General features: G+C 35.1%; 1 pseudogene; it reads left to right on the forward strand.

Moving 5' to 3' along the window:
• Positions 1–10617, forward strand: part of LOC111158233 — a 129646-nt pseudogene extending 119029 nt beyond the window's left edge.
• Positions 10618–20247: the final 9630 nt, after the last annotated feature.

Below are 20247 nucleotides of genomic sequence, written 5' to 3' on the forward strand. Positions count from 1 at the left end.
AAATCAGAAATGAAAGGAATAACAACTAACACTTCAGAAATACAGAAGATTGTAAGAGAATACTGTGAAATATTATATGCTAACAAATTGGACAGCCTAGAAGAAATGGATCAATTCCTAGAAACATATAACTTACCAAAACCAAAATAGAAGGAAATAGACAATTTGAACACATTAACTAGCAGCAAGGAAATTGAGTCAGTAGTTTAAAAACTCCCAACAAACAAAAGTCCAGAACCAGATATATATATATATATATATATATATATATTTTTTTTTTTTTTAAAGATTTTATTTATTTATTTGACAGAGAGAGATCACAAGTAGACAGAGAGGCAGGCAGAGAGAGAGAGGGAAGCAGGCTTCCCGCTGAGCAGAGAGCCCGATGTGGGGCTCGATCCCAGGACCCTGAGATCATGACCTGAGCCGAAGGCAGCGGCTTAACCCACTGAGCCACCCAGGCACCCCCAGGACCAGATATTTAAAGAAGACTTAATATCTATTCTCAAACTTTTCCAAAAATAAAAGGGGAAGAAAAACTTCCAAATTCACTAAATGAGGCCAGGATTACCCTGATACCAAAACCATATAAAGACACCACCACAGAGAGAGAGAGAGACTGACTACAGGCCAATATCTCTGATGATGAACACATCCACAATAAAATCTCAGGAAACCAAATCCAACAAAACATTAAAAAAATTCACTGTGATCAAGTGGGATTTATTCTCAGGTTGCAAAGGTGGTTTAATATTTACAAATCAATCAACATGGTACATCACATCAATAAAAGAAAGGATAAAAACCATATGATCATGTTGATAGATGCAAAAAAAAATTGACAAAGTACAACAGTAATTCATGATAAGAAACTCTCAACAAAGTAGGTTTAGAGGGAATGTATTTCAATGTAATAAAGACCATATATGAAAAATCAAGAGCAAACATCATACTCAATGGTGAAATCTGAGAACTTTTCTTCTAAGATAAGGAATAAGACAAAGATGTCTACTCTCATAACTTTTATTCAACATAGTACTGGAAATCCTAGCCACAGCAGTCAGATAAGTAAAAGGAATAGAAGGGATCCAAACTAGTAAGAAAGAAGTAAAACTTTCAGTATTTGCAGATGACATGATAACTATATAAAACAAAACAAAACAAAACAAAAATTTAAAAACTCCACCAAAAAACTACTACGACTGATGAATGAATTCAGTAAGGTCTCAGGATACAAAATCAATGTACATAAATCCATTGCATTTCTATACCCTAATAATGAAGCAGCAGAAAGAGAAATTAAGAAAACAATCCTACTTACAGTTGCTCCAAAGGAAAAAAAAATACCGAGGAATAAACCTAACCAAGGAGGTAAAACACCTATACTCTGAAATGATGAAACATTGATGAAAGAAATTGAAGACCACGCAAAGAAATGGAAAGATATCCCATGCTCATGGATTGGAAGAACAAATATGTTAAAACGTCCATAACCCAAAGCAATCTAGAGATTTAATGCAATCCATATCAAAATACCAACAGCATTTCTCACAGAACTAGAATAAACAATCCTTAAGTTTGTAAGGAACTGCAAAAGACTCTGAATAGCCAAAGGAGTTTTGAGAAAGAAAAGCAAAACTGGAGGCATCACAATTCTAGATTTCAAGCTATATTACAAAGCTGAAGTAATCAAAACAGTATGGCACTGGCACAAAAGTAGACATACAGATCAGTGGAACAGAATAGAAAACCCTGAAATAAACTCATAATTATATGGTCAGTTTATCCTTGACAAAGAAGGCAAGAACATGAAATGGAAAAAAAGATAGTCTCTTCAACAAATATTTTTGGGAACTGGCGATAGCATGAAAATGAATGAAATGGATAGCTACATGTAAATGAATGAAACCAGGCCACTTTGTAATGCCATACACAAAAATAAACTGAAAATGGATTAAAGACCTAAATGTGGGACCTGAACCCATAAGAATCCCAGAAGAGAGCACAGGCACTAATTTCTCTGACATTGGCTGCAATATCTTTCTAGATGTGTCTCCTGAGGCCAGAGAAACATAAGCAAAAATGAACTATTGGGACTGCATCACAATAAAAAGCTTCTGCACAGCAAGGAAATAATCAACAAAACTAAAAGGCAATCTACTGAATAGAAGATATTTGAAAATGACATATCCAATAAAGAGTTAGTATCAAAATATATAAAGAACTTGTGCAAGTTCAAGCCCAAAAGAAAAATAATCCAATTCTAAGAAATGGGCAGAAAACCCAAAAAGAAATTGCTCCAAAAAAGACATACAGATGGCCACTGGACACATAAAATGATGCTCAACATCACTAATCATCACTCATCAGCAGCATACCCAAACATCACTGAGATATCACCTCACACCTGTCAGAATGGCTAAAATACAAAGCACAAGAAACAGTGTTGATGCAGATATGGTTGTGGAGAAAAAGGAACCCTCATGCACCATTGGTGGGAATGCAAATAGGTGTAGCCACTGTGGAGGGAAGTATGGAAGTTTTCTCAAAAACAAGAAATTAAAAATAGAACTACACTACTATCCAGTAATTGCACTGCTGGGTATACTAAAGAATGTCAAACCACTAATTTGAAGTGATAAGTGCACCTCCATGGTTATTGTAGTATTATTTACAATAGCCAAATTATGAAATAGCCCAGTGTCTCTCAACAAATGAATGGATAAAGAAGATGTGATAATAGTGGAATACAACACTGGAATTAAAATAAGATAAAAATTTAAAAAAAAACTATCAACATTTTGCTAGGCTTATTTTTGCCATTACCAACTCTCCTTTTTAAACAATGCTAAGAAAAATTTAAAACATACAAAAAAGTTACAACTAATGTTTTAATCATGCCTTTGTGTATGTTTACATATTTTCTTAATAATTTTAGTTCCCTCGTCCAATAAGAGATCTAAGTAATTTTAAGTTCATTTTGAAGTATTTAATTATTTCTGGATTATCTTTTAAATATATTAGAATAGCTTAAGGAAGGCTTTTCCAGAAACCTTTTTCTATCAGGTATACTGACTAGGCTGAGGAACTCAAGGAAGGCTTCTCAATCACTTGTTCATGAATCATTCAAAATGAGACCATCTGAAACATTTGAAATAAAATGTGGAGAACAAATCACTGTGGGCAAAGTAGTGTGTTGTGAAAAGAGTATTATCTAGCACTAAACCTTCATGATTTTATTATGCTTAGAAAATTTGTCCTGTGTTCTTACATTGTTACACTGAAATGCCAGAAGGTTTGCTTCTCAGCATGCAAGTTCATGGAAACACACTGTAACTCCTGGTAATGTCTTCTGGAAATGTACACCTTGCTGAGGCACCAAATGTCCAGAGGGGCTCATTACTCAAATTTGAGCTTTGTGAATTAGGAAAAACACTCTCTTCCTTCCATCTTCCTTATCAAATCTGTATCTTTATGGGCTGTCAACACATTAAATAGGTGAAATTTCATAATTTAATGTTTAAAGATGACAAAATGATGTTAAATTTGGATTGTCTTGGGGGCATTTTTGGTGTAATTTAACAATTTAAAATTTTGACATCATTTAGACAAGGTATCTGAAGGAACACTTTGTTCATGTAATTAGTACACTCTCAGGCTGTTTCAATGTTTGAATCACATGGAGACATCCAGCATTGTTTTAAGAGAAGCTCATGGATAGTACAATATAACAAGTAGCGTGGGGGGGGTATGCCTTACACTTTTCATCCTTTACGAGAATAAAGTTTAGGAGTTGAGTTCTAGTAGTAGGACTAGTAGCTAAAACTTATTATAGGTCCATTTCACGTCCCAAATTTCAGGTCCCATTTCAGGTCCCAAATTTCAAACTCCCGCGTAATAGTCACAAAAACCCTATAAACTTGCCCTTCACAGTTTGTATAATACCCAGAACATCACTGTTGGTTAGTTTGTGAATAAATAAATGAATACATTGATTTATGGGGGAAGTCATATTTAGAAAGTTTCTGAAAAATATTTTATCTTTTCTAAACAACTTCTTTCATCAATTGGATTCATTAGAAGCATATGCTCCTAGGATGAGAGTACGATAAAGCATGTTGCAGTTTTTTTTTTTTATCTTATGTTTCTAAGTATAAAATAACAGTTGAATTGAATGATAGATAATCATCTCTATTTTGGCAACTTATGAGAAAACGATATGGTAAATAATCAACCGTGGCTTTGTTTTTTGTAATGTTATTCTTAGAACAGTGATATTCTGGTTACATAGGGTGATGACAACATCTATGGTCTTGTGTGTTCTCCCGTATTCTCTTTTCCTTTCTCTATGGACATGGGGTTTTGGATTCAAATCGCTAATTATTCTGCAATTGATAAGCCAAAGTCTCTGGGGGTACAAACCATATAACCTTGATCTGAAATTGAATCTCCTTTGGATTTTGTAATAACATTGATCCAGCCCAATTAAGTTGGGTAGATAATGCCTCTTTACTATCTGCTTTTGAGGCCTCTGCTCAGGTTTACTATTTCTGTCAGTGTTATTCCAGTTTTGAATCTTTGTGCAATGGATTCTTTGTGTGGTACATGTTAGGCTTAAATTCTTTTCCAAATGCTGCTGAACAAACACCCATATATATGTTGCATTACTTTTTTTTCTAGTTACAAAAGTAGTATCTTTTTATTACAAAATGTCATATTACTTAAATTAAAATTGCTACCATATTTTATGTATTGTGTGTGATTGCATTTATATATGATCAGACTGTAGATATTATTAATTTATTTCTATTTAACATCATGAACATTTTCTGTTGCCATTAATATTATTCTTCAACAAAAACTTAATGGTTGCATAGTATTATGGAATTATTTGGCTGTATAGTCCAATCTCATACTGTTGAATACTTAGTTGTTTTTTGTTTGTTTGTTTGTTTTGTTTTGTTTTGCCAGTTTACTTGTTTAAACAAAAGTCTGATGAATAGCCTTGTATACACATTTCTGTATATACACATACTGAAAATATTTCTTTATTGGAAGTAATTTTCTGGGTCAAAACACACTCAGGCTTTTGTACAGCCGCCTTTAAATGTAGCTGTTTCTCCAATAAAGAATAATATTAAACTTCTTTACAAACATTTTGTATATATGAAGAGCTTCAGGTGTTTGCATCAATGTATGGGTTAGTTCCTTGAATGTCACCTTCTATAAGAAATTTTTCATTCTTGTTTTTTGCATATACTTTTTTTAAAGAAGATTTTATTTATTTATTAGACACACACAGAGAGAGAGAGATCACAAGTAGGCAGAGAGGTAGGCAGAGAGAGAGAAGGGGAAGCAGGATCCCTGCTGAGCAGAGAGCCCAATGCGGGGCTCCATCCCAGGACCCCGAGATCATCATCTGAGCTGAAGGCAGAGGCTTAACCCACTGAGCAACCCAGGTGCCCCACATATACTTTTTTTTAAAGATTTTATTTATTTATTTGACAGACAGAGATCACAAGTAGGCAGAAAGGCAGGCAGAGAGAGAGAGAGAGGAGGAAGCAGGCTCCTTGCTGAGCAGAGAGCCAGATGTGAGGCTGGATCCCAGGACCCTGGGATCATGACCTGAGCCGAAGGCAGAGGCTTTAACCCGCTGAGCCACCCAGTGCCCTCACATATACTTTTGACTCCATTATTTATAGAGTGATTCCCCTGGAGACAGCTGCCACAGGTTTCCAGGTTATCTTGTGACTTGATGAAAATTGCAATTCTTCCATCTTTACTGTCTTACTCCATTTATCTAGCAGAACTTTTCCGGTAAACAGTATATCTAACCCTTTTCCAAGAAAGTTACTATCAGATATTCCCTGTGATAAGATTAAAATAAGACCTGAATTTGCCAATATAAACATCTTTCTGTAATATGCATTTCTTGCTTTGTAATAAAAACTAAACTTTCTTGTTTTACCTTTTGCTAGGAAAAAACAAGACTATGCAGCAAGAGTCACTGCTTCTGTGCACTTCATAGCAAATAATACTTTTGGCAAATACACTCACAGTTAACAGCCTGGTCACTTGCTAAACCTTAAGCTGTGAATGCTGCAAATGTGTATTGACTGATTTAGATAACCAACTTGTGTAGGATAATTAATTATTTGGTCAACTTTCTCTAGACCAAGTGACCCCAGCAACAAATTTCACAGGTTGGTTCCCAATGACTTAACAGATTTAGCCAGTGTTTTGCTGAGGTCTTCTTATGGATTGGGCACTAGACTAAACATTTTCACTGAGGCTATCTCACAACATTTTAATAAGTTGTGACAGGCAATTTTATACCCAAATTAGTGATGAGGAAACTGATCTCAATGAGGTTAATTAACTTGTTGAAGTCACAATCTATTCTATAAAGGTTAGTGCTGGGAATGGAGCACAAATCCTTTAACTCTAAAGTTACTGCTTTTCCCATCACCCCTGTACAAAGTAATTTGCTTACGTGTGTTTCATTCTTAGAAAATATGTACTGAATTTTAACTTACTGCAGGCTTTTTACTTAGTACTGGGAAATGAAAAAGGGTAAAATTAATTGATGAGTAGTTAATAAATAAAGTATATGGTCTTAGTTTCTTAGAGTGAACTGTCTGGTAACGGGACACAAATATTAATCAAATTCCTCAGAAAGAATACAAATAACAAGTATTTTCACATCTACATAAAGAAAAGAATATTACCATAAAAAGAGTAATTGAAGGTAAAATTAAAAAAACTTTTATTTTTCTTACTTTTGATTGATCTGACAATAATATGTTCAAAGTAATAACAACAATGTATTTGATTATGTATGCTTAACTGAATGACAACAATGATACAAGTGTTGTGAAAGAACGATTAGCAATAGTTGGTTATTAATAATTGCAATAAATTGTACCACTGTGAAGTGGTATAGTGTTATTTGAAGGTGAAACTGGGTTCGTTGTAAATGAATATTGCAAATTCTAGGGCAAACCCTAAAAAAAAAGGAAATATAATTGATATGCAGAAAAAAAAGAAAAATTAGAATAATAAAATTCTCATTTAAAAACTATAAAATGGGGGTACCAGGGAGGCTCAGTTGGTTAATTGTCTGCCTGAGGCTTGGGTGAGGATTCTGGGATCCTGGGATCCAGTCCCTCATAAAACTCGCTACTTGATGGGTAGTTGGGGAGTCTGTTTCTCCCTCTCCTCTGCCCCTCCTACCAGTCATACTCTCTCTCTGTCACCCTTTCTCTCTCTCTCAAATAAATAAATAAAATCTTTAAAAAAAATTAAAAATCAAAATAAAACTACAAAAGACACAAAAAGAGTAGAGGACAAAAATAGGAACAAAGAAGAAGGACAACAAATAGAAAACAGTAACAAATATGATAACTATTAATCCAAGTATATCAATAATCAATTAAAACTTCAATAGTCTACAAATGAAACAAAAGACTAAAATTGTCAGAGTAGACAAAACAAGACTCAACTATATATTGTCTATAAGAAACCCACATTAAATAAAAAGACACACATAGAAATGGTTTGGGAAAAACCAGATAGTTACATGCAAATGAATGAAACTGGACCACTTTCTTACACCTTACCTAAAAATAAGCTCAAAATGTATTACAGACCTAAATGTGAGACCAGAAATCATAAAAATCCTAGCAGAGAACCCAGTAAGTAATTTCTCTGATATCGGATATAACAATACTTTTTTAAGATAAATCTCTTAAGGCAAAGGAAACAAAAGCAAAAAATAAACTATTAGGACTACATCAAAATAATAAGATTCCACATAGCAAAAGAAATAATCAGGAAACAAAAAACAACCTACTGAATGAGAGAAGATATTTGCAAATGACATATCCAATAAAGGGTTACTATCCAAAATATAACGAACTTACACAATGCAAGACCAGAAAAACACATATTCCATTTAAACACGGACAGGGGGAGCGCCTGGGTGGCTCAGTGGGTTAAAGCCTCTGCCTTCAGCTCGGGTCATGATCCCAGGGTCCTGGGATCAAGCCCCACATCAGGCTCTCCGCTCAGTGGGGAGCCTGCTTCCCCCTCTCTCTGCCTGCCTCTCTGCCTACTTGTGATCTCTCTCTCTTTCAAATAAATAAATAAAATCTTAAAAAAAAAAACATGGACAGCAGGGGTGTGCCTGGGTGTCTCAGTCCATTCAGCATCTGACTCTTGATTTTGGCTTGGCTCATGATCTTGGGGTTGTGGGATTGAGTCCTGCATTGCGCTCCATGCTGGTCATGGAGCCTGCTTGGGATTTTCTCTCTTCCTTTCCTCCTGACCCTCCCCTCCCTCACTTAAAAAAACAATGGGCAGAAGACATAAACAGACATTTCTCAAAAAAAAAATACATATACATGAAAAGATGCTCAACATACAGCCAACAGACACATGAGAAGATGCTCGACATCACTCATCATCAGGGAAATGCAAATCAGAGCTAGAAGACTATAGATCAATGCTAACAAAATTCTGATGGAAAATATTTCCAACCAAATCCTACACCTAGCTGAATTTTCAGTCAAGAACAAAGAAAGAAAAAAAAGAATAAAGAAAGAATAGAGATATTTGAAAGAGTGGAATATTTTTAAAATTTTACTTCTTGTATACTCTTTCTTAGCATACTGGTATGTTCTGTCATTTTGAAGGTATAAAACAAGTATGAGGAAAACATGGCATCCACAAAACATGAATTCAACACAAAAGACAATTTAATACAGGAGAGGTAAAATAATTCTAAGTATGATAGTGAAGGGAGTTCCAAGCAGATCAGCTGTGTGGCTGAGAGGACAATTATTGGCAGATGTTTTCAAAAGGACTTTTTCTCCCTAAAGTTTATGCATTCTGATGATTTGAAGAAATGAGAATTTTTATTTTGAATTATTGGTATCACCCTTAAATCCTTGAAAATTACATGATCTTTTGCATTATTTAACATCTGTATAGTGTTTATTAAATGTTTGCCACTGTTCTAAGCTTTTTTTTTTTAATTTACATGTATTGATTCATTAAACTCAACATTAGTCCTCTGTTATAGGTGTGATTTTTTTTACCCTGAGAATTTATACTTACTGCCATTCAGTGACAAAGTTAGGATTTGAACTTAGGAAGTCTGTCTCCAGATTCTGCACTGTGAACCACCACCTATCTGTTTCTCATCCAGTCACAGCTAGTATTGAAATTTCCCCTATTATAAGAATGTATTCAACATTTTCTTCTTTCTAATTTTGGATTGCTTAATGGATCTGAGAGTTAAGATTGTGACTTTTGCTACTTTATAAAAAATGTAAAAATTGAGTCTTATTGCTGAGTTTTAGCAGAAATGTTATATTTTACATATTTTGTCTTCAGTGTTAAAGAGAGGGAAATTAGTAAGGGCAGCCAACCTCCAGGGGTGGTTTTATAAAACAGCAGAATGTTTTATTGCTTCCCAACCTTACATTTCAATTTTAAGCATTTAACAGTCTTTATTATAGATGAAAGTGGTTAGAACAAAGACATTCTATATTTTGCTGTTGGGATTCAAGATAGAATTATTTCATATTGGAGTCACAGAAGTCAGGGTTACAATGGAGTCCTGGTATAATAAATGTCTAGAACTGCGGTTAAATTAGTTAAGATAGCACTTTTTGTATATTAAAGAAGCCTAACCAAGAGTTTACATCTGACGCTAACTAACTCTGTCAACTTATGAGCCAAACCAATTGTTTGATTTGTACTCCATGGTGAACCAACATTTCTCTGCACCTATGGAGTATAATTGGGGGTAATAATAATCCTCTCTTCAAGGGTTGTTTTATGGTTTTATAGAGGCTGAACACACATTGATGGATTATGAAATATTCAACAGAGAATATAAATAAGTACACATTAGATTTTTTTTTTTTCCTGGACTGAAAAGGCTGAAAAGCAATGTAGCAGACAGGATACTAACAAAGATTATTCTTGCTCTGGAAGAATTCACACTTTCACAAGAAAAAAAAATAACAAATGGAGCATAACTGCAAAGCAATATGAAAATTGCTAAAATAAGAGTAGAAATCACTATTCCTAAATCTCCCGGGAACCACTTCAATACTGAGTGATGTGCAACTGATTAAGACTGGAGACAAAATGGGAGCCAGCAAAGCTATCCTACTGAACATCTCCCCCTTCTCCTTTGGGCTGATCATCCAGCAGGTGTTTGAAGATGGCAGCATCTATGACCCTGAAGTGCTTGACATCAAGGAGGAATCTGCATTCTCAGTTCTCTGAGGGTGTTTGCCATGTTGCTAGTGTACATTAGCAGATTGGTTATCCTGCTGTTGCATCTGTACCCTGTTCTATTATCTGTGGATACAAATGGGTTCTGCCTTTGTGGAAACTGATACACATGCTCAACTTGCTGAACAGATCATGATCTTCTTGGCTAATCCACCTGCTTTTGTGGCTGTTACTCCTGTGGCCACTGCCACCATAGCTACTCCTGCAGCTGCTCCTGCAGCTGCTGCTGCCCCAGGCAAGGCTGGAATGAAAGAAGAGTCAGAGGAATCAGGTGAGGATATGGGATTTGGTCTCTTTGATCACCAATAAAGCAACCAACTCAGTCAACTTTATTTATGAGGCAAGGAAATAAAGGCTTACTTCTCTTTAAAAAAATGAAATATAGATGTGTAAGTAGTACAAGGCAATAAATGAGAATAATTAGATGACATATTTAGAAACAGATAAAACAAAACAAAGATCCTCTGAGGAAAAGTAAGTGGACAATTGCTTAAAGTAGAGAGTTGAAGAAAGAGTAGTGGAAGATTTTATTAACAATTCTGGTAGGGCAAGAACACAGAGAACCTTGGCAGAGTGGTTAAAAGGGAATTTGGCGGGGGGGCATCTGGGTAGCTCAGTCAGTTAAGCATCTGACTCTTGATTTTGGCTCAGGTCATGATCTCAAAGTTGTGAGATAGAGCCAGCCCCATGTTGGGCTCTGTGCTGGGCATGGAGCCAGCTTAAGATTCTCTCTCTCTCCTTCTCCCTCTGCTCCTCCCCCACCATTCTAATTTTTTTTTAAAAAGGGATTTTTTTTCCCCTTGAGGAAATAACCTTTCCTTCATAGTTGTGTAAAAAGATGCAAATTTTTTCATTAAAATAGAAATATTCTGAAAATTTAGATAATCAGAAAATATTAGCTACCTAAAACAAGGTTCTTATTTCTGGGAGAGTTTATTTTAAATACCAAAAATGTTAAGAGTATATCTGTTTAAAGAATAAGTAAAAGAGGTAGTTCAAAGTCACATGCTGTGGAAAGAGATTTTATATTCTTTCTTTACTATTTATAAGAAAAAAAGATATATGAATGTTCCCAAGATGATAAGAAAAGTTTCCTGTTGGGAAAAGAGAGAAGGAGCTTTGTTAAGTTGTTTCTTCTACAGAAAATTGAAAGAGCAGAAGTTGAGTTGCTATTGAGTTTTCTCAATAAAATTTGACTGTAACTCATCCCTCTGTCCTGGCCCTGGGTCAAGAATTCAAGATCAGATAGAATCCTCATAGTCTCTGTTAATTGAGGTCCAGAAATCATTCAAGTAAAAATTCAAGTAAACAATGAAATTTTATTTGTGTTTTTTTTTTTTAAGATTTTATTTATTTATTTGACAAAGAGAGAGATCACAAGTAGGCAGAGAGAGAGGAAGGGAAGCAGGCTCCCTGCCTAGCAGAGAAGCCCGATGTGGGGCTTGATCCCAGGATCCCTGGATTATGACCTGAGCAAAAGGCAGAGGCCTTAACCCACTGAGCCACACGGGCACCCCTGTATTTGTGTTTTGTGGACAACTGCTCTGTCAAAGGGTGCCAGGTCAAGACTGGAGGCAAAGATAGCAGTAAAATTTTGACCTAATTCATGGGGAAAATAATAAGAATGTAAGATAAAGAGATGATTGCTTGAATAAAAATATTTAGCATTTATTAAAATCTTATTATATGCAAGGATAGTCTAAGTGAATTACACATAATTTGGACAAGGTTGTACACATTTAATAAAACTGAGATTGGAACCCCTGCTGTCTGATTCCAGACATGTACCACTAACCACTGAACTGAACTGTTTCTAAATGTAGAATGGATTGAAAGAGCTTTATTTTTTCTTTTAAAGAGATGCTATTAAAAAAATAAAATTTTATGATTAGAAATTTGAACTAAAAAAGCCTAGTGACTTTGGCAAAATTATTGCCTTATGAGTATGAGACATTTGTTTCAATTGTGATATCTACTGTTCGATATTCCAGCAGCCTTCTCTCAACTATTTAACTTTTAAATTTCTCTAATTCTCAGTCATATCAACTGTAAAACTGGAATAATAAAACACCTATTTTGTTGAGATGTGTGTGTGTGTGTGTGTGTGTGTGTGTGTTGAATATTAGCTCGTAGTACACATGTGTATGGCATGTGATGCGGCTGCTGTTTGGTGATTTGAAGCCTGGATAGCAGAATAAATTACGGCATTATTTTAGAATATATAAAATGGAGAAAGAAAATGTATTGGAGAAGAAATTGTTGAGACATTCACAGGCATAATAAATTATTTATTATTTCATTTGTTTAAATTGTGAACAAATTCCTCCTCATGAGAGAGGGAAAAAAACAAGGAAACACATAAAACAAAAAGCAAGAAATTAATGAAAGTAGAATTCAAACAATCCTTTTTTTTTTTTTAAAGACTATGATTAGGTTGGTCTTTTTTTTTTAATTTTTTTTTTTATTAAATTTTATTTTTTATAAACATATATTTTTATCCCCAGGGGTACAGGTCTGTGAATCGCCAGGTTTACACACTTCACAGCACTCAATATAGCACATACCCTCCCCAATGTCCATAACCCCACCTGCCTCTCCCAACCCCCCTCCCCCCATCCACCCTCAGTTTGTTTTGTGAGATTAAGAGTCACTTATGGTTTGTCTCCCTCCCAATCCCATCTTGCAAACAATCCTTTTAAAGCATACTCCAGTTTCTCTTTTAACCTGAAAAAGCTGGGACCTGGGAAGGATGGGATGTATTATGAAATAGACTTTGTTGATATTGGGATTGGTGCAAAGAATAAATCTCATAAAGTAAAAACAAGGGGTGCCTGGATAACTCAGTCTTTAAGCATCTGCCTTTGGCTCAGGTCATCATCCCAGGGTCCTGGGATAGAGCCCTGCATCCGGCTCTCTACTTAGCCAGAAGCCTGCTTCTCCCTCTCCCACTCCACCTGCTTGTGTTCCCTCTCTCGTTGTGTCTCTTTCTGTCAAATAAATAAATAAAATCTTAAAAAGAAATATTAGTTCCTTATTACTGTTACAAAAAATGACTACAAATTTATAGGTTTAAAACCACACAAATTTATTATCTCGTAGTTCGGGAGGTCAGAAGTCTAAAATAGTTTCACAAGGCTGCTTCCTTCTGGAGGCCCTAGGAGAGAATCTGTTTTCTTGCCTTTTTCAGTCTTAAAGGTCACCTACATTTCTTGTTCATTGATACTTCTTCCATATTCAAAGTCAACACTGTGACAACTTTTAATGTCCCTTTCTCTATCTGTCCCTCTGCTTCCAGTGTCACATTGTTTTCTGTGCGTTTAAGACTCTTTAGCCCCTTTATTATAAGGATCCTTGTGATTATAATGGGCTCACTTGGATAATCTAGATAATCTTCCCATCTCAAGATCCTCAATCACATCTGAAAAGTCCCTTTTGCCAGATGTGGTTATTTATTCACATTCCCAAACATTATCGAGGGGTCATTATTCAGCCTACCACAACAGGGGACTAAAAGTTTTAGTATACATGTGATGTATGTAAATAAATAAATAAAGTTAGATCTATTGTGCTTGCTACATGAAGGGAAAAGTTCTTCAGAGAATCTATGAAATTTCTTGTTTCTCTTTCTTTCTTTCTTTCTTTCTTTCTTTCTTTCTTTCTTTCTTCCCTTCTTTTTCTTTTTCTTTCTTAGGATCTATGAAATATCTTAAAATGAGAGAAGTTATGTAAGGATATATATATGGTGTTTGGGAGCCTTACGGAATTTTTGATAATTTGTAAACTGAGCAGGTGGCTGGTACAATCATGTTATATGAAGTAAATGTTAGATCAGTTTATCTGTGAACTTAGTCTTAGAGTGAAGACTGAATGAACAAAGACTACAACTATTTGAGTTTAGATATTCTGTGCTATACATCATGGTTGGGTTTCTTAAATATATCTCTTTTATTAGTCATAGTATAGTTCCTTTTGAATATGGGGCTTCTGCTTTAATCATCGGCACACTGCCTCCAAGAATTCTTCAGCCTAAGAAAACGGATGAATTGTTATCTTCTTAGGATGTGATCAGTTCAAATTTATACTACTGTTTGATGGGTCTTGATTATTTGTTGAATTTTTAAATGCAAGCCAAAAGACAGTGAAGCAACATCTTTAAAATACTGAGAGAAAGAAACTGTCAACCTAGAATTCTGAACACACTGAAAATATCTTTCAAAAATGAAGAAGAAATAAAGACATTTAAAGACATAAAAGTAAGACAAATTAAATAACACCAGACTAGCTTTATAAGAAATGTAAAAGGACATCTTTTAGAAACAAGAAAAATGATAAGAAATGGTATATAAGGTATAAAAAAAATTAAAACAACTTTTCCTTATTTTATAAATATCTTTGAAAGATACATTGGGATTAAAAAAATAGATTGGGACTGCTGATTTCTGGCCATTCAAGCAACTTAGGAGTTGCTACTCCATCTTAACAACAAGTTGAACAAACTGAAAAATCAACAAGATTTTTAGACCTATCAAGGATCTAAACCTCTGGTTCCAAAGTTGAAGATACAGACAGGCAGACAGGTAATAACCATTTACTAGAGCAGAAACCCACCTTTGTGGGAACCTCTACTGGGGTGGAATAACCTGAAGTGTAATCAACAAGTTGCTGGAGTCTCAGAGTGGTCAAGCCTGAGAGATAAAATCTCCAGAAGGATTCCAGTTTGGGGAGGTTCTTACATTTTTGTGTGTTTAATCTCCATTTTAGATCCCATAAAAAAGAATAAAAAAGAGGGTAAGATTAACTACTCTATGCCCACAAATGTGATAGCCTAAAAGTAATGGACCAATTCCTCAAAAGACAGAATCTGCTAAAATTCAAATGAAAAGAAACAGACAATCTGAATAGAATTTTATCCATTAAAGAAATTGAATCAATACTATTAACTTTCCCAAATAGAAGACTACAGGCTTAGATGTGCTCACTGGTGAATTCTACCAAACATTTAAGAAATTATACCAGTTCTATGCAATCTCTTCCCAGAAAACAGAAATAGAAGGGTTACTTCCTAACTCGTTCTATGAGGCTATCATTACCATAATACCAAAGCCCCACAAAAATGTTAAAATAAATAAAATCTATAGATCCATATGTCTCATGAACATATATGCAAACATCCTTAACAAAATATTAGCAAATAGAATTCAACAATGTATAAAAAGAATGATATACTACAAATAAGTGGGATTTATTCCAGGTATGCAAGGTTGGTTCAACATTTTGAAAATCAAATATGTAATCTCTTACCTCCACATCCACAGAATAAAAATCATACATAAAATGCAGAAAAGACACTGGACAAAATAGAACACTCACCTACGATAAAAACTTTCAGTAAATTTGGAATAGAGGGCAACTTCCTCAATTTGATAATGAACATCAATGAAAAATCACACCTAGTATCATACTTAATATATATATATATATATATATATATTAGATTTTATTTATTTATTTGACAGAGAGAGATAGAGAAATTACAAGTAGGCAGAGAGGCAGGCAGAGAAAGGCAGGGAAGCAGGCTCCCTGCTGAGCAGAGAGCCCGATATGGGGCTCGATCCCAGGACCCTGAGATCATGACCTGAGCTGAAGGCATAGGCTTAACCCACTGAGCCACCCAGGCGCCCCCATACTTAATATTTTAAAACTGAAAGTTTGTCTGTTAACATTAGAAACAAGACAAAGATATTTTCACTTCACTGGGCTTTTCAATGTTGTATTGGAAGCTCTAGCTAATGTAATAAGATAAGGGTAAAAGAGGGGCCCCTGGGGGTCAGTCAGTTAAACGTTTGCCTGCAGCTCAGGTCATGATCCCAGGGTCCTGGAATCAAGCCCCACATCAGGCTTCCTGCTCAGCAGGGAGTCTGGTTCTCTCTCTCTTTCCCTTTGCTCCTCCCCACTGCTCATTTTTCTCTCTCTCAAATAGATAAACAAAATGTTTAAAAGAAAAGAGTTTTTAAAAAAGGGTAAAAGAAAAGATATATATATATATATATATATACTGTGAAGGCAGAATTAAAACTGTGTTTGTTGGCAGAGGACATGATCATCTATAAGAAAATCTGAAAGAATTCCATAAAAAACCCTATGGATCTAATAAGCAATCATAGCAAGTTCGCACAACATAAGGTTAATATTCAAAAGCCAATCACTTATCTACATACCATCAGTGAGCAAGTATAATTTGAATTTAAAAACACAGTATTATTTACATTAGTACTCCCCCCCCACCCAAATAAAATACTTAGGTACAAATCTAACAAAATATGTACAAGATCTTCTATGAGGATAACTACAAAACTGGTAAATAATGGGAAAGGATCGAACATTTATCCTTCCTTTTCAGTATAAATATAACTCAGGATAACCAGAAGTCAATAAGAATTCTTTCTGTCGGTAAAATTTGCAACTAATAAAGAAGGAATAACAGAATTAAATATTATTATTATACTATTTTTAATGAATTAATAATATAATTAGTATAACTCTCTTTTCTTAAACAACTTTGAGTTTCTGTTACTTACTATGTGCTATTCAATTTGATGGATAATATACAAATACTTTTTTTAGGGATCATAGTTGGTGTCAGGCAACATTTACTTTTTAACAGAGACTTATTTATTACAGAGACTTGTAATAGGAGAGACCAGTCATCCATACATAACCTGGCTTAGGCTCAAGAAGACATTTTTGATAAATTGTCATTACTCCATTAAATACACTATTAAGAACACTGATGAAATCAGTGGAAGGAAACTTATATCCTTGGTAGCTGTCTAAAGGAGAAAATAGAAAAAATATTAGACTGAAACAAAGTCTAAACTTTGACACAGAATATTAATATTCTATACTCTATTTTGGAAAACGTCACCCAAATGTCACTTGAATGTTTGATTATGGAACACCAAGGACTTTTTAAGGCTTTTAGCTCATAGAAAAAAAAAGGGAATAAAATATCTGAAGTCAGTTATATGTTCCTCATACTTTTCTACTCTTCAATTCTATCATTCTTTAGTGATGTGGTTTCCATATATTTTATCCCTGTTTACATATTTTTGAGCACTTCACTCCATATTATGGCTCTTAGAATAGAACAAAATCCTCCAAGTGTAAACTGATCAGTGATTTTTCGGGGGCGGGGGGGGGCTATTACATGGTTTCAAGCATCCTGCATAGAGTTTTCTAGTGTTGGTGTCTGGTCACAGAAATTCAAGATCTGAGCAGGCATGGGAAATGAGATCATGCAGTTCAAAGCTACTAAATTTTGGCTATTTTTTCTATTAGATTTTTTTAATTGAATATGTTACATTTGTCAAATGCAGGGTAATATTTCCCCCAAATTATGATTTAATCTTTGACTTGGTTTGTGATATAGTTTACAGTATCTTAAAATTACTTAAAAGTAAGGAATCATGGTGCTCTTTCATTTTTTAGCTTCCAAATTTCCAACCCTGATTAAAAAGAGCTGCCTGACCCCTGGATTATGCATTTATTCTCCCAAATCTTCCTTAATATTTTATTATTTTACTTTTATACTTTTAAAGAAAAATTCTTATAAGCCTAAAATTTATTTTGCTTATGGTGTATAAAAAAAGTCCAAATATATATCTCATTTCATGAATAGCAGCTTGAACCAGAATTATTTAATTTTTTTATTTTGCTTTTGATTTGAGATAATAACTTTTTCATATGTTAAATTTGCATATACCCTGGGCTTTATTTCTGGACTCTATCTTTACTTATATATTTTTCATTTTCTATGTTATTTTCAGAATATTTTTGTTATGTGACATTATAGTATATGTTAAACAATGCCCCCTTCTCCAAATAGTTGTCTTAGTTATTATCAGAGAATTAAGTTTTCCTATACTTATGATAATTTTAAAATTTAAAAACCAGGTTAGAATTTTATTTGGGATTATGATAATTTATAAATTAATTTTGGGAATATTGACATTTTTATGATATTCAGTCTTCTTATTTAAGAAAAAGAAATACTTTTCCATTTACAGAGACTTCATATTATATCCTTCACTAAAATTCCATGGTTTCTTCCTATGCATTCTATGCTTTACTTGTTCATTCTTGAGCATTTTACAACTTTCATTGCTATTGTGAATTGAATATTTCCTTTTCTATTTTTTTAAAATCTGTCTTACTGGTATATTTTTTACAAACTTACATTTCAAAGTTTTGTCACTAATACTATATCATTATTATTAATTTCTCATTAATAATAATTATATAAATATATTAATTTCTCATTAATAATACATATATAACATAATACAATTATATGTATATATGTGTGTGTGTATACATATATATACATATATATATAAAAACATGGCTTAAGACAATACAAATTTATTATCTTAGAGTTCTGGAGGTCAGAAGTCTGAAATCTATTTTGCCAGTCTAAAATCAATAGATTGGCAGGACTGTGCTCCTTCTGGAGGATCTAGGATGAAAACCCATTTCCTTGCCTTTTCTAGTATCTAGAAGCTACCCCACTCCTTGGTCTGTGGCATCCCATCACTCACTTCTTCTGTTGTCCTATATTATCTGACCCTGACTTTCCTGCCTCACTCTTATGAGGACATGTGTGACCACATTGGGCTCACCAGCTAATCTGGGATAATTTCGTCATTTCAATGTCCATTACCTTAATCACATCTGGAGAGTCCTTCCTGAATGTAAGGTAGCACATTCACGGACTCCAGGCGTTAGGAGGAGGACATCTGTGGGAGGCCATTTCTCAGCCTACCACATGTCTGTGTACCTGAGTACCCTCAGGACTCATCTTTTTGAACTCAGTCATGGCTGCTAGCTCAGACTCTGTGTACATCTGAGTCTGACAGGCATCTGAGTGCTGGGATCCTCATCCTGGACCAAGTTTAGCGTCTGACCAGTGCCTCTGTTGCAGGAGTAGGTGGGCACAAGAGAACACTGCTCACAGAGAGGTCAGAGGCCTAGATCTTGCTCTATCTGCCCAGTTCTCTCCTTGACCCTCATGGTGCCTGATTACTTGGGTCTCTCCAGCTTGTGCTCATCTGGTTTTCACACAGTTCTTTCTCCTAGGGACTGCCAGCACTCCTGCTCCCTCGGCTAGGCTCCCACTGACTTGGAACAAGCCCTTCTTCCTTTTTCCTTCCTTCATATTGCCTGGCTTCAGAACACGTCACACCCGTGATTTCCAGGATGAATTCCTGGCCATGTTCCTCCAAGCTATCTGTTCTCTCAAGTGTAAATAGGGGAACACTATTCATTGTCACAGGTTTGCTTTGTTTCCCTGAATTAAAATGTGCCCAAAAGTCATCCTTTCTTTGCTTTTTCCAGTCTGGGAGCATCTCTGCCCAACTCTAAATGTTCTATGCCCCAGGAGACCCTCTACTACTTTGAGAGTCCACTGGTCCTAAGATCAGAGGCTCAGTCAGAGCACTGTGGCATTCACTCCATAGCTGGACCACCAGAGGAGGATGCTCTGAGAGCAGGTGTACAAGAGTCCCTAACATGAAGTTGGGGTAGTGGACTGGCAAGATGCTCTGGGCCTGTGGGTGGTACAGCCCTTTCCTTGGCATCTCCCGGCTATAAATCTTCTTAGACAATCTTCTGGGAGGTAACCTTTGTTGAATGGGGCCTATTCAAGTCCTTTTTTCCCGTTGTCTCAGTTCCCACCCCTCCTCAGCAGGAAGCCAGTTGTCATCTTGTGGTTCTCCTGCCACAATGAACTTCAAGGCCCAATTAGAGTAGATGGAATTACCCTTTAAATTAGAACCTCAAATATTTAGTAACATAAAGTTGTCTTTCCCAAGCAGGGCCTGCTTGGTTGCCTAGAAGGATGATGCTTTGTTTTTTAAGCAGCAAGTAAACAAGTGGCATTTG

This window comes from Enhydra lutris, unplaced genomic scaffold (genome assembly GCF_002288905.1).
Source record: "Enhydra lutris kenyoni isolate GAN:26980312 unplaced genomic scaffold, ASM228890v2 scaffoldscaffold58, whole genome shotgun sequence".
NCBI lineage: Eukaryota > Metazoa > Chordata > Mammalia > Carnivora > Mustelidae > Enhydra > Enhydra lutris.